This window comes from Maylandia zebra, linkage group LG3 (assembly GCF_041146795.1).
Source record: "Maylandia zebra isolate NMK-2024a linkage group LG3, Mzebra_GT3a, whole genome shotgun sequence".
Lineage (NCBI taxonomy): Eukaryota > Metazoa > Chordata > Actinopteri > Cichliformes > Cichlidae > Maylandia > Maylandia zebra.
This window is the reverse complement of record NC_135169.1, coordinates 31,689,355-31,712,687: the sequence shown is the minus strand read 5'-3', so window position 1 is coordinate 31,712,687 and position 23,333 is coordinate 31,689,355. Positions and strand designations below refer to the sequence as shown.

Genomic DNA, 23,333 nt, shown 5'->3' with positions numbered 1-23,333 from the left:
TTCAGTAAATTTCCCCCCTATATTTGGTTCAGTCTGACATTAGTTTATGTTGTTACTTGGCTAATGTGTGGAAACTTGCCACCATAACTGTGGTTACACAACTACAGAAAAATGTAAATAAGTGTAAAGACAAAGATAGGAAGTTAAATGACAGGAAATGCACAAGGAAAGGTAATTACCAAAATAAAACAAGAAGCCAAAAACTCAGAAAAAGTAAAGAAAAAGTTGTGGAAACAGAAGAACGGAACAAAATAAATACAAGGGAGGAAATCAGTGAAACAGACCTGGAGAGAAACTCAAATATCGACACCCAACAGAAAGCCACATACATTATTATACGTGTATAGAAAGTTACTCTTTATGATTCTGTATGAGAAGGCTTTTGCTAAACCGTATGTATATATCGATACAATAAACATAGTTTTAAGACGTTTTACAATTTTTGTACTATAATCAGAAATAAGATGGACTAATATTGTCATGAGGGGGGTCTTTATTAAGAACCTGAAACTGTGTAGCTGCTGCAGTGTCTCTTTGGCCAGCACCACTGTGGTTTTCCTGGTGTCACGTGTTCATGTGAAGCAGAGAGAGCTTACCGACAATGACTGAAACTCACAGTGTGGTGTTCACAGTGGTCTCTTCACGTATGTGCACGCCATGAAGTTGAACGTCTTTTAATTTAATTTTTTTTCTTGTTTACTTCAAGGAAAATGATCTCTCTGTAAACACACTGCTGATGAAACAAAAAAAGTTTTGATGTTTCCTGTTTAAAGCGTAGCAACACAAACTGTGTGTAACACCTCCCACATCTATATGACTGACGATCAGCCACTGATGTTACTTCTCTGTAGATTAACATCTTTATGAGTTGTGAGCGACATTGTTTTCACATGTAATCACAAAAAACATCTGAGCTTCAGTTTCATACTTTTAAATAAATCCAGTGTTTAGGTTACTTGTGTCGGACCTCGCATATCTTTCTCTTGTAAGAAAATAAAATCAGAAAAAAAAAATTTTTAAGTAGCGCTGAACAAATAATGAGCTCACTGTTTGTTGAGGTGCTTTGTCTACAAAACTGTACTAACTGCACAGCAGAACGATTAAAAACAAGAGCAACATTACACAGACCAGCTCCGGTCTTGTAATTGGATACCATTACCCCATAAGCTGAACCCTCACCCCTGCATAACACAGGCTAATGAGCCAATAATCCAACATTCAAGCAGCAAAAGGAAAGATCAATGCATACTAGATCTACATTACGTTGTTATTGTAGTGAAAATCCCTGCATGCAATTAAAAGACGTCGGAGAAGGCGCCATCCTTATTCATACCCAATTATAACCAGGTCAAACGGCCTTAATTGGGTGTCTAGCTTGTTGATTATTTGTGAAGAAGGCGGATCGCACAGTTTATCATACTGATAGAAAAGAGGTCTCTGGTTAATTTTGGTTGTGTCTGCGGTGATAATTGAGAAATTAAAAAGCAAATAAACCATGATATTACCGTCAGTGTTGCGGGATTACTTGTGGAATAATTAGTGAGAGGAACGGACAGAAAGGATGTCCAGTTCTGATAAAACCTGGCAAACAGAAGCTCATCACCAAGGACTGATGAGGAAGGTTAATCCAAGGCAAAGACAGAATGAGAGACATTCAACAACATGTTATTTTTCATATAAAAGTGGTAAAAACTACATCTGTGGCTCATATGTAATCTGGCACTTATGCGAAACCCCGCCTAATGCACATTTTTTGACATGCATGCTAGAATGAGAGGCAGCAGGTATCCTGACAGATCTGGACTAAATGTCAAATCATCACAGTAACTGTAGCAAATATAATGATTACTATGGTTACGAAGCTAACAATGAGTCTAGTACAGACAGCTCTGTTTTTAAAAAAAAGTACTTAAAGAAAAAAACTGCCATCAGCACTGGAATTATAATGCTTCATTGCATGTGCTACACAGTCGTTTACAACCCATTTTCTATAATAGTTTGGACGCTGTGTAAAAGTGTAAATTAAAAAAACAGAAAACAATGATTTGCAAATCTCTTTTGTTCACCACCGAACATATGAAACACAATAAACTGAGAAAACGCACCACCTAAGGAAAACCTTTAGCTAATTTTGAATGTGATGGCAGCAACACATTTACCACTGCGTAGCATCCCCCTCCTCTTTTTGTAAAAAAGAGTCTGGATGACACTGAATCCATTTTTTCCCAAACGCATTTAAAATTTTGATTGGTCTGACCACTGAGCAGTTTTGCACTTTGTTTCCATACATTTTAAAGGATTTTTTGCTCAGAAAAGACACAAGTGTCTCTGGATCATCTGCCCGTATGACGTCTCTCTACATGATAGAGCTTTAACCTGCAGACAGTGATTTCAAATTGTTCCACAATCTGTAGATAGCGTTTTTTTTGTTTGCTCGTTTTTCTTCTTTTTGTGTGTGTGTGTGTGTGTGTGGGGGGGGGGGGGGGGGGGGGTGCAAATTGCAAAAAAAGAGAGTATGAACAGAGCGTCTTAAAAAGGAAGTCATGTTACTGAACTGTTGCTGATTAGTTGCAAAACGTTCCTCCAGCTGTTTAAGTTTCTTTGAACTTTCTTGACCTGTTGCTGCCGTCAGAAATCAGCTCATATTTTGTGTGAAATGGAAAAATGTCTAAGTTCAAACATTTGACGTGTTTTCTGTGTTCTGCTGTGAGATTTGCACATCAGTGCATTCTGTTTTTATTTACACTTTACTGATGTTTTATTGATGAAAATACATTGAGTCACATTTTATATTTAACACATTTTTAGAAACTTGATTCAAACTAGGAGTACAGTAGAGATAACTGATGTGTGCATAATAATGTAATAGAGGTCTAAATGGTAAATGGCCTTTATTTGTATAGTGGTTTACTAGTCCCTAAGGACCCCAAAGCGCTTTACACATGCAGTCATCCACCCATTCACACACACATTCACACACTGGTGATGGCAAGCTACATTGTAGCCTCAGCCACCCTGGGGCGCACTGACAGGATAGATGTAAACAGGATAGATGTAAACAGGATAGAAAGTCTTCTATGGAGTTCTTCCAACTCTATGAGGCATCATATTGCTTAGGAAAGTATAAATATATTTAATTCCTTTTTTCCAAATGACTAAAGGTGGTTCACATTCAACATTATCGTAAAGGATCAAAATTAGCAGAGCAGAAAATTTTTTATACCACACATTCTGTCGTCGAAGTCTGACATCTGCCTGACACACAAGTTAACTCAACACCGCCCTGTCTGTGTGATACAAGCTACTTCTGCTTGGAGCCACTACCCTGAAGCAGAGATAAGGAGCAGGTTACACAGGTAAACCACTTCACCTGCTTACTTTCAAACTGAGTGTTCTCAGACCCAGGATTTTTACGTTCTGGAAATCTAATCCTTTTTTGGTTTTGAGAAATTACTTACATTTGATCTGCGTGGGTCCTCTACAGAAACTCCAGCTTACTCCAGCAGTCCAAGTACATGCGCCTAGTATGGTTCGACTAACAGGGGAATCTAAAATGCTCATGGGTGTGAATGTGAGTGCGAATGGTTGTGTGTCACTCTGTGTCAAAGGAGCTCTGTGGTTAGCACTGAGACATCCTGTGCATTGCCTCTTGCCCTATGACAGCTGGGATAGGCTCCACCAACCCAACCCCTCAACCAGAAACAGAAATGAAGAAAATGGATCGATGGATAGATTTACATTAAAATATGATTTACTATTATATCCTTTGAAATGTAGCATTTGTCTTTGTTAAGTATTGTTTTTTAAAATTCTTTAATATTCTTCTGATGCTTTGTATAAGCTCCTTTATCTTCTTAAATTGAATTTTAACTTTTGCAGACTTCTTTTTATTGTCTTTAGCTGTGTTAACTCCCCACCTGTTAACTCTCACCCTTATAGGTCACATATATATTGTCTCCGTCTTCCTTTATGTTGTAATCTGCATGGTGTCCTCATAGAGGAGTATACCCTATATTAGTACTCTTTGTTTTTTCTTACTCTGGATTCCTTGTGCTGAAGTTTTTGTATTCGTTGATTTTTCCCTCTGTTTATCGCTCGACTTTGTAGTTTATAAGTTATCGCCATTAAAAAAGTCATTAATGTTTCATTCCTGTGCCCTGCGTCCTGCATTTGGTTATACAAATTAACCCACCCAATTTAATAGTTCCTTCTGGAGCCTCGTAAGACTTTCACATCACAGTTTTTGCATATGAAGCAAACCCTGCCCGACAATGATAAACAAACAAACTTTGATGTGAAAAATTGCAAAAAGTGCAATAACTCATTTCAGATCACTTGCTGCTGGATCATAACATGTGCCCATAATGGGCAGCGTGCCACGGAGGTGCTCTGCTGTGATTTTGACTGATGACCTATTGTTGTCATTTACACTCTTATTTCTGCACTTCTGACTAATTGCCGGACCAACAATAGGGAGTCTTATTCTACTCTCAGCTCCAACTGTCACCTCCAGACTGGAGTAAAGCAGCATCGGAATGATGAATTCCAAATTTTGAATTCTGCACAGAGTGTCAGTCCAGCTTCGCACGGGGCAGTGCCTGCAGATAACCGGCCGCTCTGAACCGAGAGCTGCTGTTTGAATAATTAACCACAATGGAACAATAAACAGGCTGTTCCCACAAGCTTTCCTTATTCTGAAAATGTCAAAAGCAGATGGCACGCCGCCTGCGGCAAAACTTTGGTGTGGAGAGAAGCAAGAATGTACCGTAGAGGGGGGGAAACAAGCGAGGCAACATAATAAAAAAAACAACCCCTTCTTATTTTTTTTGAACAGAGGGGGAAGAACAACTGACCCAGGCTTCTTAGCTAATACTGATATAGAAATGCAAGTGTCCTTTGTCATACCGTGCCGAGGTGAGTCTTTTTATTAGTGCATCGCCACAGGCGAACATAAAGGCAACGATGGCAGAAACAAAACAGGAGAAAAAGCCGAGATATTCAGCATGCAGATGATCACACAGATGAGATCCAAATGGAGAAAAAGTGTTGAGCGGAGAGAAAATATGCAAACACAAAGTCATTGAAAAGACAAAGGCAAGTTGCAGGGCTGATGGAGGAGGATAAAAGTACGAGTCGAACAAAGTCCTTGTGGTTTGACTTTGTCCTCCCAGTTTCACGGGAAAGCAGAGGAGCTATCTCGTGAGATGAACGCTTGGTCTGTCTTCCCACTTTCAGCGAAACGAAGGAAGAGGGAAACAATAGCAGTACAGTCAGGGCCTAATAAACTCATGCTGTTCAGGTCATGAATGATTAGATAAAAAATGTCAGTACTTTCCTGTTCCATTATTCTCAGGGTTGTGCTTTGGGTTTTCCTTTCCTGTTGAAGTAGCTCACATGTACAGTAGCTGCAATGGTCTGTTCACACCAAATGCAAATTTAAGTTTCAGGGGAGCACAGTTACGGCCAAAATTCAAACGCAAATGTGAATCGTCACAAATTTGCACTGGGAGACAGCGTTTACAAGAATTGGTAGGATTGCAACTTTAAAAATTGAGGACAAGCTCTGTGTGATTCCACCTTGATAAGGCGAGCCGTGTCGTAGGATTTGGACTTGGTGTTATTGGTATTTGGGCAATAATGTATTCTGTAATTTTGTTTGTACACCACCACAGTGGGTTTTAAATCAAGCAATCAATATGTGATTAAAGAGCGGACTTTCAGCTTTAATTCAAGGGGTCTAACTTGCATTATCTCTTCTCTGCAGACAAGTTGGCGTCTTTCACATAAGCTTCAGGTGACCAAGGCTTTGCATCTGTTTGGACCAAAGCCACACCAATTTTTCCAACAAACCTCCAGCAAGCACTTACAATCAGTCGGTGGTTGCCAAACGGTTGCTATGATCGAAGCCATAATTAGCTAGCATAGCTTTTTTCTAAAATTTGCTACAACTGCCAAATAAGATCAAAGCGCATCAAACACAAGTGACAATTCTTAAAATATGCTTCTTTCATATTTAAAACCAAAATGTATGTCCTCGTTGTTGTGTACTTTCTGTCCTCCCTGTGCCACTGCGTAGCATCAGTGCATAAGTATTAGCCTCAAAAGACCCCTGTAATATTTGAGGTACTGACACCTGAATTAGATTCTTTTCCTTCAAATTGTTGCTCCAGTGAAAAAACAATATCCACACGAACATAAAAAAACTTTCACCTTTTTCTTTGAAGTTTTATTTCTACAGCACCTGAACAGATTGCATCAGCTCTTGCAAGAAAAAAAAAAACATGTGAGGCTCTAACCGCTGGGCCAGACACTGCCATTATACAGAGTAGTGATGCAGACAGAGTCCCACAGAGAGGAAGAGGAATATCAGGAGGAGGGAGGCCAGACGGGACAGGCGAGGCGGCAGTAACAGAGATCGCCCTCCCGCCGCTGAGAGAAGCTGTGTAAGACCGTAATCAGATTTCACACATCGCTCGAGCATCTCAACCAAACACCCCGACTCTGCTAAACAATAAACCCACCTCAGTACACATAAAACTGGATTTCTGAAAAATTGTGTTCATAAAATAACCAAAGTAAAAATTATTATTCTGCAGAAAAATGCTTTCTCGATTAATTTTACTGCTGCAAATGTTAAAGACTGAGCTCATTTTAAATGCTTTATGTTCTGTTTTATGTCCAGAATCATATTCTATAAATCCCGTTTGTAGTGGCTGCGCTGTGAGGAGCACACATCTGTAAAAAAAAACAGCTGTTTTTGTGATTCATCTGAATTTAAAAATATATATATATATTCAAATCTAATCATAATGCAGTGACATGATAACTCTTCAATATTTACAGAAGGATAAAAAAATAATGAAAAATAAAGTTGGATGTTGGCAAACCAGCTGGTTAAAGGTATTAAGATCAGTCAACCTTAAGAACCAAACAATTTTTCATATTCTTCTTATCTGAAAGTGCTGCTGAGCCTGCAGCTGGTCAACTTCTTTTTTAACTATATGAGACCTGTTATGTATGTATGTAGACATTAATAGATTAAAACAAAAACACTTGGTGACAAGTGTTTTTGTTTTAATCTATAGAAATAACTATAAACAAATACAAACTGATAGCTCAGTAAGGTGTAACTGTTCAAACACACATTGTTTTACTTATAGGCGCACAGTTTGTGTTCGCAGGCATGCATGTGTGCATATCCATTTTACTGCTTTCACACCTCTATTTACAGTCTTCCTGTGCCATGCTTACTATCTGTGCAGTGGATATGTCATTCATTTTGCGTATAATGTGAGTTTGTGTCATCCTAAAGTACTTCTCTTTTCTCTTCCTGTATCCCTGCCACTCTCTACAGAAGGAAACTATTGAAAAGGGGAGGGAGTGTGTCCTCAGGGCACTACCTTTTTACCTGAATGAAGACCCAAGCATCCTCTTCAAAGAATAATTGGTTGGTAATTTTAGTTTAGTTTTTTATCTGTATTAAACCAAATTTTGAATAACTAATGTTGTTGCATGTTCTAATGTTGTTGTTGTTGTAATTTGCATGGAACCTGTTTAAATGTTTTGGGGAATCTTCTTGTATACCCAAACTATGTATATTTATTGTTGAATCTGTAGTCTAAAATAGTGGCGCACTGGGGTGCATGTTCCTAATATTGTGTTTACTTCATTAAAGGGTAGCTTTGGCCCTTTTTTTTTTCTTTTTTCTTTTTTTTTTAAAAAACTGGACGCCATTTTTCTATGTTTTTGTGTCTAAGCTACAGCTGTTCAGAGGGAGCTGGAACAAATTACCCATGCTATCTTTACCATCGAAAGAGCTGATTCCAGCACTCCTCCAGCCGATGTGGGTATAACCATCTACCATGTGTCCTGCATGACCTGGAAGACCTGGCCTCTGCATGTGCACTCTTAATGGGTGGGATATATGCACTGAATCTCAGTTAACCTCAAGACTGAAAGCTTTCTTTGAAGTACTTCAGAAGCTCTTCCTTCATCTGTACGTCAGCAGACTCTTGACCAAGGTACAGTTGCTCAAGAATAAACTGAATGAATAAGCCAACCCTTAATTTGGATGATGAATGTTCTGTCAGATGGACAGAAGTTTTTCGGAGGCTGAATGGCAATAAAATGGTAATTTGTAAATGACAGATAAAGGGAAAATTACATTTAAGAGAAATTTAGAACATTTTGAAAAGTTTGTAAACTACTACAATTTGAGAGATTTTACTCTTGTGGGGGGTCAGTAAGAGACAATCAAAAGTATTGAGATTTAAAAGATTTAATTGAGAGATGATACTGCACCAGAAATGTTGAAGGGTGGTGTGTATATTAGCGTTCAAGGCATATTGTTATGAGGTGGAAATATGTTCATATTCAGTTTGTGTTACATTGTGTGCATTGTAAAGGTAATTGCAATACATACTAAGAATAAGGGTAAGTTAGGAATGCAGGATGAATGTATATTTTGCGGACTTTTAAAGACAAACAATTGTTTCCATGTTAAAATGTTTACAACTCGAGTTTTTTTGCCCAAACACTGGTAAAATAAATGTTGACAGTGGCAAGTGTTAAATGGTTACTGCTGTGCTGTTGCAAAAAAACTGAACGCTGACAAGCTGTTTTATTGTTAGACCATAATGTTGGCATGTTTTATTAAAGTTTTATTTGGGATAGTGATATAATTTCTTTGATTGCTAATATCAGTGGACTATTTATAATTATTATTATTATTATTATTATTATTATTATTATTATTATTATTATTATTATTATTATTACATTAATTTTTTTTAAAATTGAGGCTGTTGAGGTGGACACTTCACTTTGCATTGTTAAAGGAAAGCACTTCATTGGCGTTGTGTTACTGGACTGACCCTAAGCAATCATTGCAAATAGCAACTTTGCTATCCATTTTAGACACTAAAAGAAAAAACACTCCACAGACCTTACTAGCATCACATGTGCATAACTCAAGTGTCATCTTATCAATGTGTTATGTGGTCTTCAATGTTTGTTTGTTTTTTCTTCTATTTCTGGCAGATACAGACATTTAATTTAAAGTCTTGATGTTGCATCTGTCTACATACTGTTAATTACTAACCCTAATGAGCTGTCGTGTTTTGTTTCGGACCGGTTTTACACAAATGCTCACTGAATGTGTTGGCAATAAAAGAAATTTTAAAAAATAAGTTGGATGTACTTAATTCATTTGTGTGAAACCTGTTGACAAAATAGATTTATGTAAAACTAATTAGTAAAGCACAAGGTGGCTGAAAATATAATATTTGAATTAATCTAACTTAAATTTAACATTTTACTGCCACAAATAAGAAATGTGTTGAAGTAACTAATCTAAACTATCTAACCTGTAAATATATCATCTATGTTCATACAACATAACTTGATTTAGTTAGTCTTAAATATGTCTTGTTAATCTTAAGTAGTTTTTTTTTAATTAGATGAACTAAAGATTTTTGCTTTAAACTAACATAATGCAATTTCATGGAACCTGTTGACAAAATAATTTTAATTAAAGCCAACGTTTCATTTTTTTGAGTGTATGTGTATCACATAGTGTCACAGTAATGTAGTGCTGATATTTTCAGTGGGGCAAGGTGGTAAAATATGGGGTGTGCAGCTGATGGCGACGCTTAAAGGAAAGTTTTCGTTTTTCTAACTTGAACTGTTTGTGAGAACACAGGTGTAGGGGGTGGCCCCAGACTGACAGCCTGCAAACACTCAGGCTGTCTTTGGTCATATTGAAACCTGCTTGCAAAATAAAATGAGCAGGTGTGCCACAGAAGTTAGAGAGCCTGAGCAGCTACCCTCGGAAAAAATGAATAAACTTTTCTGTTGGTGATCGGATCGAATAGTTAGACGTCTATTATTGATATATACTGAGGTGTAAAGGTCGCCAGATCTTCTTATCTTCTTATCTTTATGGGGGAAAGAGTTGAAGCAGGACTAAAGCTTAACTTTTGAGGAAAGGTTGAGTTTTAGAAGTCAAAGAAGACAAACATCAAGTGTGATTTTTGTTTGTTAATTCCTTATTATACAAACTGGGTAAGATGAGATCCAGTAACACAACATATGCAGTCTGTCATCAAAAAAATCACTCAGCATGTAAACAGTCATCGGGCTAACTGAAATATGGTATTATGAATAGAGATGGACCGATCCGATATTAAGTATCGGTCCGATACTCAATTCAATTCAATTTTATTTATATAGCGCCAAATCACAATAAAAGTCGCCTCAAGGCGCCTCATAGATACTGATCTAAATTACTGGATCGGATATCGGAGAGAAATAAAAAATGTAATCCGATCCATTAAATATCACGACAGCACCTCACAAAACTTGCGACATGGCGTAACTCGGCTCATAACCCTAGCGCGTCGGAGCAGTATGCATCACGTGATAGAGCGGCTGTGGCGTGTGAGACCTGCTGTCTGGTTCAGCATTTGTGGCCTCACTACCAAACTGTCATTTCATCTCCGACAAAGTTATCCCAGAGAAGTAAAGCAGGTGTGTAAGCACATCTCTGAATGTTTGTAAAGCATTCCCGTGTTAAGCTTAACAACCGATATATGGAGCGACTGCCTCTTCTCTCTCTCTCCCTCTCCTGCTGCTACTTCAATCATGAAACTGATCAATGATCAGCTGATCGGCTTTTCTGTCGCGAGTCTGTCTCTCTTGTTTGTTTTTGGCCCACTTCGCGCCAGAAAGAGAAAACCAGCAGCTGAACAACAGCAGCACACTGAAAAAAAGGGATTGGCCAGCTCTTGGATTTACGTAAGCATCTTGCGTGTATTTAACACAATTGCCTCATGCTTTAAAGTTAAGTGTAACTACATAGTGTAGAAACTACATGATATGCAGAGAGGCTAGATTAAATTGTTCATATCATGTTCAAGTGAAGTAAGTCAATATTATATCAATGTTAAATCCCGCGACACTGCACGGGTTTCAGACTCGCGCTCTTTAGATCGTGGTTTCAGGAAGGCATCCATCTCAGTCAAGTCGAGCAGCCACCTCTACTTTTTTTAGTATACCAAAAAAAGTAAATTGAGTGGTTGTTACATTAAAAAAGTCTAACTTGTAATTTGAACACAATAATTTCATGTTTCTATGAACTTAATTAAATCATGAAGAATCTGTACGAAATTCAACAACTTAATTTGTTCTTATTGAGACGACCTGATACAATCTAGTAAGAGCGGTTAGTTGCTGAACTCATGAAATTCACAAGATCGCACAAGATTTCAAACTGCAGGAAAATCACTGGAGTTATAAGAGGCAGACAACTACACGCACACACACACCACGTGCATGCTGCTATTTATTGTGTATTATTACAAAAACAAAACAATTCTGCATCAAATACAGGAAATCACATTTCCTAGATTGTTGGCATGGTGGTTAGTGCTGTTGCTTCACAGTAAGAAGGTCCTGTGTTCAAATCCACATTCTGGCTAGTTTGCAGGTTTCTCTCTGGGTATTCTGGTTTAAAGTCATGCAGTTATTAGAGTTAGGGTTAACTGGTGATTCTAAATTACCTGTGAGTGTAAATGGTTGTTTGTTTCTATGTGATAGACTGGTCAGCTATCCAGGGTGTACCCTGCCTTGTAACCTATCACTTCAGGGTTATTTCCCAGCCCTCCTGCAACCAGGATAAAGATAGAAGGATGGTAGTTGTTGAAGACCCATTGAATTTTTATGGTAACCAGGATCTAGACTTTGTTGAACATTATGTAATATGAAGACAGCATGTAGTATTTAAGTGACCAAGTAGTACTGGGGTAAAAGTTATTGAATAGTGTTGAAATAAAATGACAAAATTGTGAAGGATTAAAATATTCCAAGAGCTCAATTTACTTCATCTGAACATGTTTCAATCGCGTTTTATGAACACAAAATGCACAGGTTTACTGAATATGAAAAAGTTGTGTTGATTTAACTCAGTTGTTTAAGTTTCTGCCAAAGCAAAACATTTGTGTGCAACCAATGTCCACTATTGAATCAAGTAAATCCAACATGGCCTTTTTTTCAGTGCACGTTTAAGCTTGATAAGCTGTTGTTAGAATTTATTTAATATTACTTTCTACACCAGGATCATTTTCTGCGTAGCTGACGCTGGTAACTGTGCAGGGGCGGATCTAGCAAAGTTTAGCCAGGGGGGCCGATAGGGCATGAACAGGGAAAGAGGGCACAAAGACATACTTTTCTTTCTTATTCTCATTTAAAATGTCTAGCTTTTAATAAATAATTATCTGAATCTTACACCCAAATTTTAATCTGATGTAAAAAGTATAGAAGTCCATTACTGTATATAGTAACTGTTAAGTCTAATATACCCTAGTAAGCTATAGTACTTTTTCCTTTGTGAAGGTACCATCTGTGCTGGTGGCTGATGGTTCCCTATTTTTTTTTTTTTTTTTTGGCTGGGAGCTTGCAGCCCTATTAATTAGGTTGCTTACTCTTTAAAATACCAGAATAAGAAGGATGGAGCAGGTTTAAGTTCATTAGATTGATCGGTATTGCTGAACTATGAAATATTTTGGGTGCAGTATATTTTTGCATACAGGTATAACAGAATAGCTTTAGTGTTTGTTTGTTTTTTTAAACTTGAATTTGAACTTATACAAAATGCAGCAAGATATTAAAAAAACAGTTTTAATTAAAAAACACACTATATCGGATTCATATCGGTATCGGCCGATATCCAAATTTATGATATCGGTATCAGACATAAAAAAAGTGGTATCGTGCCATCTCTAATTATGAACTAACTTGAAAGTCAGCGATTTCAAAATGTTATGTTGAGTGATAACCTAAGGTGGTGGCACCAGGTTGAAAGACAGCCCGCAGGTCCATCCATATACATTTTTACAGCCATAGGTTTAAGCATAAGTTATGTTACATATGCAAGCTGATCATATGAAAGGATGGGCAGCTGACGCTTTGCTGCTAATCCACTTTGTTTAAACTTGAACTGATTTATCACTCTTTAAGGGTATTTGTTAGAAGTTATGGAAAACATTTCATTATGTGAACTGTCCTCACATTGCTGGAAGCACAGCTGTGTGAGTGTTGTGCTCTCGGAGATCGTGCTGTTAGGACTCAGCCAGCTTCTCTGTAAAAGCCTAATAACAGAGGCCCTCCGGCCAGAAAACGGATTAATTAAGGGTCCACACCAGAATCCCCAAGGGGCGGGCAGCCCTGTGCATTGTAACTCCACGTAATGCACACACCAGCGCACAGATGCTGCTGCGAATAAATAAGGCACATGCACACACACAGGTAAGCAGACCTCATGATTAAAAACCCAAACACACAGGTAAAAGGAGTCAAAGTGTGTAAGAGCCCGCCTCTAACCTGACACCGGCAGCCTCCGGAAGAAACATCGTTAGCACTTCACGGAGGCTTTTACTTGCCTGCCTGGGCAGCTCAGCACACTCATTAAGTTCCTCCTCTTTATTAGACCAAACATATTGTTTCAGGATGAAAGAGGTGCAAGGCAGGTGGTAAAAATAAGACGAGAATAGTCTAAAGAAAACAGAAAAAAACTGTCTTTATTCCCCCTGTGGTTCTTAATCAAAAAGAACGAGAAATTTAAACAAATATTCGAATTTCAATAATTCAAGCTGCACAATAAAATAGTTTCCTCGGGTAAAATAAACAGCACAACACAGTGAGAAATAAATCCGCTGAAAAAAATAATTGTTTGCACTGACATCAGCTGAAAATGGATTATCATCATCAAACTATTACAGTGTTCAGCAATAAATAGCCGTGTGTTTGTCAGCACTGCTCGGCCCTCGGAGGTGTCCTCTATTGATCCGTGTGCCTCATCTTGCTCCTTGTAGCCTAATGAATAAGAGGTAATAGGATCCAGTCTATTGAAAAGAAGCTCTCTTTTTTTTTTTCAAACTGAGCCAAAGTGAAATATATTGTAAGTCCCTCAACACACGCTGCGATACTTCTTTAGTTCGTGGCATCGGGAGTTCTCTGTGATGAAGCTCTTCGCTAGTGTGGAAAAGCGATATTCAGTTTCGAGTATCTGTTTTCTGGCTGAAGTCGAGCCAGTGATTCTATAGATAACATATCGAATGGCCTGCCGGAGTTAATAGCCACCACAGTGTGCTCTCACCGGCCATTATCATTGTTCTTATGCTCTGTTTTATGTGGCTTTATGGGCACTTTAAGCTTCCCGTTTCATCCAAGGTCATGGGAACCGAGCTATTTGGAGGGCAACGACAGGATGTAAGTACACCGCCCAGCTTTTTCAATCAGAATTGCCATCAAGGGCCAGAGTACCCAAACCCACTGTATCTAACCTTGTTTCACTTCAGGTTGGCTGAAGTTCCACAGAAATCAATTTCAAAACAAAATAAAGGTAAAGCCTGTTATGAGTTTGTGCCAGCAGCTCACATTCATCCCACTGGCAGAAATAATCTGATTATGGCAAAACCTCTAATCTGATCATCTTGATTAGAATTAGAAGTTTCATCATAACCTGGTAGATTCAACCAGTTACAGCTATGTTTGGTGTTGGTTTGTTGGGAAAAAATATACTATTTAGTAGCTCGTCGTTTGCTTTTCAATCACCTGAGCACCTCACTTTATTTTTGGAAAGTATGCTAAAACATCCATTTTTACTGAGCAGATGTTACATCCATGTTTGTTTGTTGCTAATTAAGGTTATGCAATGTAAAAAATGAAAGGTCAAGAAGAGTTACTAAAGGTGCAATGGTGTTTCCAAGATTAAGGATGAACTTATAACTGCATAATCCACAGTTGTGCTTCTGCCCTTTGCGATCACGTGGCATGAATGTTGAATGAGAGCCATGAATACAGTGATGTGAAAAAGGACGTTTTCTCAGGACTCTTTGCTGCCCTGCTTCTATAGAAATAAAGAGGGTAAGTAGAAGCCATGTGCTGTGAATCAAATGCACTTGATTGACTGATCATCAATAAGTGTGAGCACCTCTATAAAAGCAAGAAGTCCACTCTTGGAAAGATTGCTGATATGGAGACTTTTCGCAAGAGTGGACGACCCAGCAAATTGACCCTGAGGTCAGATTCGTGCAATGCTCAAAGAAACTGCTAAAAGCCCAAGAGCTGCATGTCAAACTCTACAGGGCTCAGCTGTTTGGAAGAACTGCAGGAGAAAGCCTCTTCTCTCAAAGAAAATCCCAGCAGCTCAGATTAGGTTTGCAAAGTTGCATTTGAACAAAACCAGAAAAACTCTGGAACAATGTCCTTTGGACAAGGGCGCAAAGTGGAGATGTCGGACCATGATGCACTGCACCACATTTGGAGAAAACCAAACACAGCATATCAGCACAAAAACCTCATAACAACTATCAGTGCGGTGGTGGAGGGGTGATGATTTCGGCAGTCATTGAGTGAACCATGAACTCCTCTCTATACCAAAGCAGCGGTCCCCGAGGTCCGGTACCGGTCCGTGAGTCGTTTGGTACTGGGCCGCGAGAGTTGAGGCTCAGGTGTGAAATGTATGGTTTTCAGGGTTTTTATCGGTTTTCAGCGTTATTTTGTTATCGTTTTTATCGTTAACTCGGTTTTCCTGGGTCTTTTCACATGTGTTATGAATAAATCTTCTTTATTTCGGTACCGGTACTAGTTTTATTTTGTTGTATTTATCTGTGACACCTTAAAGGCCGGTCCGAGAAAATTGTCGGGCATAAACCGGTCTGTGGCGCAAAAAAGGTTGGAGACCACTGCTCTAGAGAATCTGTCCTACAGCTAAACTTCACTCAAATTGGGTCTTGCAGCAAGACACATAACCTCCCGACCAGGTTACGTTTTCAGTACAAGTTACCATGGTGATGTTAGCCAAATAAAATGAGAGCCACCTTCATGACGCCGACAAACTTTAAACTCAGATTACCTCACAAACCCTTGATTCTTGCTTCATCGTGCACTCATCAATCCTATCAGATAATAACACGTACAACAGATAGCTCTCAATTACCATCAGTCACTATTCATTACAATAATAAAACAGACACCAAAGGAACTGAACACACTGACAAGTCAGAGATTACAGTAGCATGAGGGAGACCTACACAGCGCTATGCAACATTAGAAGTTTTAATGTTGTGGCTGATTGGTGTTGCACCATGTGATCACTGCAATTAGCTGAGAGAGCATCAGCAGCTGCTAGATGAGGGGTTTGTGCCTCTCAGGGTAGTTAAACTGGAAACCACCCCAAATTATTCCTACTCGAGGATGGTTGTCATTATAATAACATTGATTTCATTTATATTCTCACACAGAATCATTGTAATGATAACTGTAATAAACACAATTAGATATCAGTCAAAATATAGGACAGGGCTCTTTGATCAGAAAGAAAGCCTGATCATCACTGTATTTTGAAATTTAAAATATTTGTGTTATTTGGGTAAATTGATGAAAATCTGCATATTTCTAAGTTAACCTCATGGTGTCCCCTGCACCGTATACGCTCTGACTGAATAGCGCAACAAAGAAAGCTTAAATGTTGTTATTACCCCAGTCAGATTAGTCATGGTGCTATTCATAGTACTGAGAAAAAAACAACCTCAGGCTCTGGTTCACTCAAACACTTTCCAAAAGTCTAAAGAGCAGAGAGTGTCTGAATGGAAAAAAAATTCAAGGTCAGGACTTTGGAAAAGGGAGGACTCTGCTACGTAGAAGTTTGCCCGACAATAACAACAGCACCCAGACCAAGATGCTCTCTGTATTAATAATGAATAATGCATTTTCGTGTTGTGCGGAACAGCAGGGCCATCGAGATACAGGACTTTGCTCCCATAATCTTTCTGCCCAGACCGTTTTAATCCAGGGTCTGCTGGTATCTGGCTATCGGACATCTACAAGTAGATGAAAGCGTTCGTACCAAGGGCAGCTCCCTGGAGCCGGGCCCAAACCCCGACAAAAACCCTCGCCCATCTGTCTTCATCTGGCATCAGCAGCCAGAACCACACATGACAGGGAACCGGGATAAAAGCCTGTCTCGTTTTGTGACAAGCAATAAAGAGCGCTCTAGCATTCATTTTTCATTGTGAAGTCTTTGCTCTCTAACAATTATACAACAAATTACTGATGTCTCTTCTTCTTCATCTAGCAGGCTCCCCCAAGGAATCAATCACAACCAGGGATATCAATGATATGCGGCACCACGGGGGGGTGACAAGAGGGCATTTTCAACTCTACACCCTCCATTTTTGTATCCAGTAAAGCCTCTAATCTGAAATAAGGTGCATGCCTGCACATCAAAATCTATTTGCTCCTGAGCCACAATGAGGAGAAAATGTACCTTTGCACTAATGCATCAAAGTGGCTGAAAGTTGGCCAGTTTTCAATGTTTGTTTGTGCGTGTCTGTGTGCGCATGCATGCTTCTGCAAGGAGGGTTGCTCAAGGCCAGCATCAACCTAACAGGGGATCAAGTGGATGCTGTCTGCGTGAGAGAATACATGTCTGTGTGTGTGTGTGTGTGTGTGTGTGTGTGTGTGTGTGTGTGTGTGTGTGTGTGTGTGTGTGTGTGTGTGTGTGTCAGCTGGCCAGGGTCAAACCAAGAGGTTTGTTAACATGGAGCATTAATCTCGCTCAGGCCAACATCCACACATCGCTAAATCAGCGCAAGCACACACACTCCCTCAGTTCTCCGCGGTGAGCCGAGATGCCCACAAGTAAATTTTTAATCACATGCGCTCTAATCACTCAGGCTCACAGTCGGTCTTAAACCACAGTCATGACCTCCGCTTACGCACATTAAGAAGACCTGAGTGAGCACCGCATCCTCCTGCACCCCTGAAACCTGCGTGCCCGTAAAGCCCTTCCCTGTCAATACCAACTGCACAGAGAAGAAAAAAAAGACAACGCTCACCATCTGTCCTCCTGTATGATTTTCTCTGCCCCTTTTTTTTCTCTGTGTGTGCAAGTGTGTGAGCTCTGCGATGCTTAACTGTCCCCTTCCTTCAAAGCTTTGCTGATACTGTTGCATTTTCTGAAAACCCCACTCACCCTAAAATCACCATCTGGCTCCTTTTCACCTCTCCCCATCACCAGAATGTCATCTTTGTTGGCTTGACGGGGTACATGCAGGCATTTCTGTCACTCAGAGTTAAATTTGAATAAAAAATAACTGCATTATACTGTATGCAGACACTCCACGTCCTACTTCTCCAGGTTATTTTCCTCCCTTTCTTTTAGAAATTCCTATCTCACACAAATGGAGGAATTTATGCTACATACCAGCATGTCTGACTCTTTCCGCCTCCCGGGAACCAGTAAACAAAGACTTCTCCTTTTCTGGCTCGGGGCCTAAGAACGACCATTTTCAGGGACACTGTGCAGCAGCCAGACACAGAGCAGTATATCATAGTCTGCTACAGTATAAATAAACTCCTTTCTCAGAGCCTTTAAAGGGCACCCTCCATCTAAAAAGACTTTTGTGATGAGCTTTAACACAGCCGTGCAGTGAATCTTAGTCAGCGCACTTTATCTTCGCGTTTTTTTGTAGAGGGCCGGTGTGGCCCGCGCGTTAGTGTGTGAGCGTTTATTCATAAGTGTGTCGCTGTTCTATCCCTCCCTGCCCCCTCCATCAACACCACCTCGCCTCACCTCCATTGTTATTCCCTGCATCGCTGTTCTCCCAACAGAGTGCACATTCATCACTCGGTCTTGTGCCTTTCTTGTGGGCACACCAGAGAGAAGAAAAAAGAAAGAAAGAAAGTCAGGAACCTTTTTAGGTCCGTGCTTGTAAATGACCTACCGCGAGATGGGGTTTATTAAGTCACCTCGCCTCCTTTCTCACTAACCTACTTCCCGAAGACAGACGAGGAGGCGAGAGACAGACGGACAGAGGGGAGGCAGGTAGACGCACGGATCAAAAAGGAGCAGCAGTGGACCGGCATGAGGATTGATGAGATTTCTCAGTATTTTACGTGGGCCGTCCATCCACCTGCTGTCAAAGCCGTTTAAAAAGACACAAAAACCCAGAAAATGTGGGAATTATTTCTGTTTTGTGAGACATTTACAAAGGAGTCCCACGGTTATTTAATTTACTTAACGGGGAAAAGGGGGGAAACACCATTCTAGCTTCCTGGAGTATTTGATGGCTTTAAAATGTCTTGTTTTGTCTGACCAAAAGTCAAAAACAAGCACCAAATAAAAAAAATGGTGTGGGGGCAAATTCTTATTTTGACAAGCTGGAGCCTGCAAATGTTTGTTTTTTTTCCCATTTTAAGCTTACTAAATGACTTGAATTATTCATTAGATGTGACAGCTATTTCACTGAGTGACTGAGCTGAAATAGGGACACCTCCTCTGATACTCTTCATGTTTATTTTAAATCTTTTTTATTCTATTCCCACACCCAAGTAAATGATTTCTGCAGGGACTGACTTGCTTTGAGTGTGGCCCATAATTTTCTGTCAGATGTCAGATTAATGAAGTACCCCATTAACATGTAACCAAAGTACATTGTGTGTGTGTGTGTGTGTGTGTGTGTGTGTGTGTGTGTGTGTGTGTGTGTGTGTGTGTGTGTGTGTGTGTAAAGAGCCACTTCAAGAACCAACAGTGACAACAATGCGCATTTCCTTCCAACAAGGCAAATACAAACCTCTGTAAGTGATGCAGCAGACTGAAAAAACTTCAGCCAACAACAAACTAATCAACTAATGGAACAGAAGCAAATCTGTGTTACGGAAAATATTGAACAGGCTCCAGCAACAGCTGGAATCATTCTGCCATCATGCTAGATTCAATAAAGGTATAAATAGTCTGTCATTAACAGTTGCCCTCCTCTCCTCCGGGTGTACGAAGGAGTTCACACTGATAATCCCGCGCGGTTAATCTCCGCGTGAAGTTTAATTAATTTCCCGGCACAGGTGTTGACACTCTCTTAATCTGACTGAACAGGAGAAATCAATCATCCCGACAAGCTTTGAGGCGCTGGCAGAGAAGATCGCGATAAATACACCGATTCCATCTCGGTGTATAGCTGGTTTTAGGCTAATGTGTCCGACAGTGTCTGAGCTCGGACAGGACGCGCTATCGTGCAGTTCTCCAAAATCCTGACTGCACGTCGCTGGCAGCGGATGACGAAAGCATCTGCCCAATGTCGACCAGTCAACAAGCAGACCGGTTTTCCAGGTTAAAGCTGGGTTTATGGTCCAGCGCAGCTAGCGCTGTTCGCACCGCTGAGTGCAGTGAGCTCTGTTGCCAGATGGAGGCAATGCACAAAGTATGCAGTACAACAGGTCTGTTTTACTGTGCTTGTGCTTTTCCTGGTCTGTCAGCCGGCCGAGGAGAAAAGGGGTATTATACAAATATATATATACAAATATATATACAAATCATTTACAGCTTTGGTTTTTGCCTTTTTGCAAGTATTCCATATGATTTGACTAAAATAAAGACCTCTGTGGAAAAAGAAGGTTTCCATGTCCAGTTCATGCAAATACATGTTGTAGTTATCTTCATATGACGATGCAAAATACTGGCACCTGTGTGTCCACTGACATGAAATCACTAGCTGATATTTTCCTCCTAAAACCACAAAGAAACTCATCAGACTCGAGATGAGCAGGAAACATCAACACCTGCTACCTGTCACCAGTTTATTACACAGTTTAACACAGCTTCCCGCTTAACTGGCACATTAATTTGCTCGAACAAAAAGCTGAATGTGAAAATATTTGTCATCAACATAGTTCGCGTTGCTATTTGAAGATACTATCAGCACCTATATGCACATGTATACACTTAAGACGATGTTAATTCCTTTTTTCCGCCAGGTCTGTGATCTAATCTATTCAAAAAATGGACAAATCTGCAACATCTGGAGAGCGTAAAATGTAAGCAAATCTAACCAGTTGAAAAAAAAAATCTGTTAACCTGGAAAAACGGGTTAGAGCAGCGACTGAGTTTAGCGGGAACGCGATAACCGGGAGGGAAAAAAGAAAAGAAAACTTCAAAAGGTTAAAAACGGCATGAAAAGCACGGACGGTGGTTACCGTGTCCACTCTTCATTGCTTTTAACACTCAGCTTCACTTCAGCTCTTTGCATGTGAGAACTTCGTTCTTCTCCGCCGCTGGATCGACAACAGCACCAGCACGCCTGGATAGCTTTGAGGGGTCGTGCCGGAGTGAAATCACTCCGCGGCTCATTTCCAAATGATACACATGTTGGCTCTGAACACCTTTTTTTTTTTTTTTTTTTTTTTTTTTTTTGAGGAAAACGTGTCAGCGCGGGGGGGTGGCCATAAATCCGCTTTTGGCGCAGCTATCGGTGCGTAATTGTCCCCACAGAGGAGCGGTGAGGATCACAGAGAGAGAAAAACGGAACATTGGCACAATAGAAACAAACATGATCGTCTACAAATGTCCGCTTGTGACACATCGACCCCCCTTTTTCCCTTTTAAACAGCACATCAGACACGTCCACTGCTGCGCTACTACGGGGATTAACGCCGCCATGTAAGGATAGGGATGCTGCTATTACACCGTTACCGACCTTTGTTATCTCCGGAGCTGTGATGTGATGTGACGGTGGTAGCGGTGATTTCTCCCCTCAGGCGGACTGCGTGTCCCGGCCAGCCGGCTGCCTCCTGTCCCCTCTCCTCCTTCTTTCTTCTTTTTCCGTTATTTTATTTTAAATTTATTTGTTCGGTTTATTGAAGGACCTCCCGCTCCTCCTGCTCGCCTTCACTCTTGGCTCTCTTCGGCACTGTTTGGGGCTTGTTCAGGTGAAGCAGTCAGTGAGGCTGCAGATCTGCTGTCTGTCAAGAGGATGGTCCTCGCGAGCGACTCCTCGTGCTACATAACGAGAGGCGTTTGCCTCTCTCTCTCTCCCCTCTCTCTCTCTCTCTGCGCGTGTGTTCGTGACGCGCGGAGAACGCTGTGCGGCGGCTCGCGCGCTCACAGCAAGCACATATGGTCTTCACACACGCCACGAGCACATTAACGCGCATGGACAATCCTAACGGAAAGTCGTTCGACCGTGACGAGAAAATTATTGTAATACTTATGTAACGTTTCCCCGAATATTGTATCTCCAGCTCCGGGCGCTCCGTTAACCCCGCGCTCTCTGTTGTAAAGTTGCTTCTTGCCGTTCACTGTGAAAAGCTTTTGTGATGCCACGCAGGCTGATTTAAATTTGAAGTGGGGCTTCACAGAGAGCTCGTATGTAAATCTACAGTCAACAGGGGTGCATTTAGTGATTCACGGGCCTTAGGCAACCCCAGGAACGGGGCCTCCCTCATCTATTATTCACAGCATTTTCATAACAAAGGGGTGTTTAGCATGACTGAGGTTACTAATTGCAATGAATGCAAGCATTTAGTAGATTTATTTTTCATTATTTCAACACTTATACCCCCCCACACACAGACACACACACACGCGCACACACACACACCCCTCGGTGAATTACAGTTCCCATCCAACCCTCTCAAAATGAGCTGAGTCATATATTTTGTTTTAGCATGTCTAATGGAGACATTCCAAAACACCATAAATATGGGTATGGGCACAAGTTTGTTTGTGTTTTTACAGGTTTACATGACTCAACTTTCTGCTGGTATCATGAGTAACAAGCCAATCATCTCAGCCTTGATAATCAAGTTGTCATGGAAATCACTAATCTTTGCTGCAGTGGGACCACTGTCACGTTTAAGTGTCCTCCAACATTTCTGATCCAAGAGGCCCTTGACATTAAACATTTCTTGCTATTTTGTTTCTATGTCTGGATGGAGTGCTCTATGGTATCATGTTTTTGTCTTGATCTTATCAGGCGCATTATCAGGGAACAAACTGCAGAAGGAATGGAAAATGACTGAATTCATTTCATTAAGTGATTTTAAATCTAAACTACGAATCCTTGAGGCCAAGTCCATAACATGCAACTGTTTCAATTAGATTGATTGTCATTTTAACTGACTTTTTATTTTATTTGAATTTTATTGAATTTTATTTTTATTTTATTTGTATTCTTTCACTTATTGTTGCATGTGTGTTGTTGCTGCCTGTGTTTGAGTAATTTCTGTAACTGTGAGACATCTGCTGCTGCCTATCTTGGCCAGGTCTCCCTTGAAAAAGAGGTTTTTAACCTCAATGGGATCTTCCTGGTTAAATAAAGGTTAATAAAAAAAAATAATAATAAAATAAATAACATCTAGTCCTTTTACAGAATGACTCAGTTGCAACATAAACTCGAGTTATCACTTTCACACGTTGTTCTGATTGTATTCTGTGACCATGCTGGGTGTATAACTTGATCTATCCAATCGTTCTCTTCCAATCATCCTCATCAGGGTTG

General features: G+C 40.2%; 1 protein-coding gene across 1 annotated transcript in view; it reads right to left on the bottom strand.

The window, feature by feature from the left end:
* gal3st3 (galactose-3-O-sulfotransferase 3) overlaps window positions 1–21,847 on the bottom strand; it is a 52,898-nt gene extending 31,051 nt beyond the window's left edge. The window contains exon 1 of the mRNA XM_004570673.2: window positions 21,531–21,847. The gene's annotated coding sequence lies outside the window, so the exon portion shown is untranslated. The remainder of the gene's footprint in view (window positions 1–21,530) is intronic.
* Window positions 21,848–23,333: the final 1,486 nt, after the last annotated feature.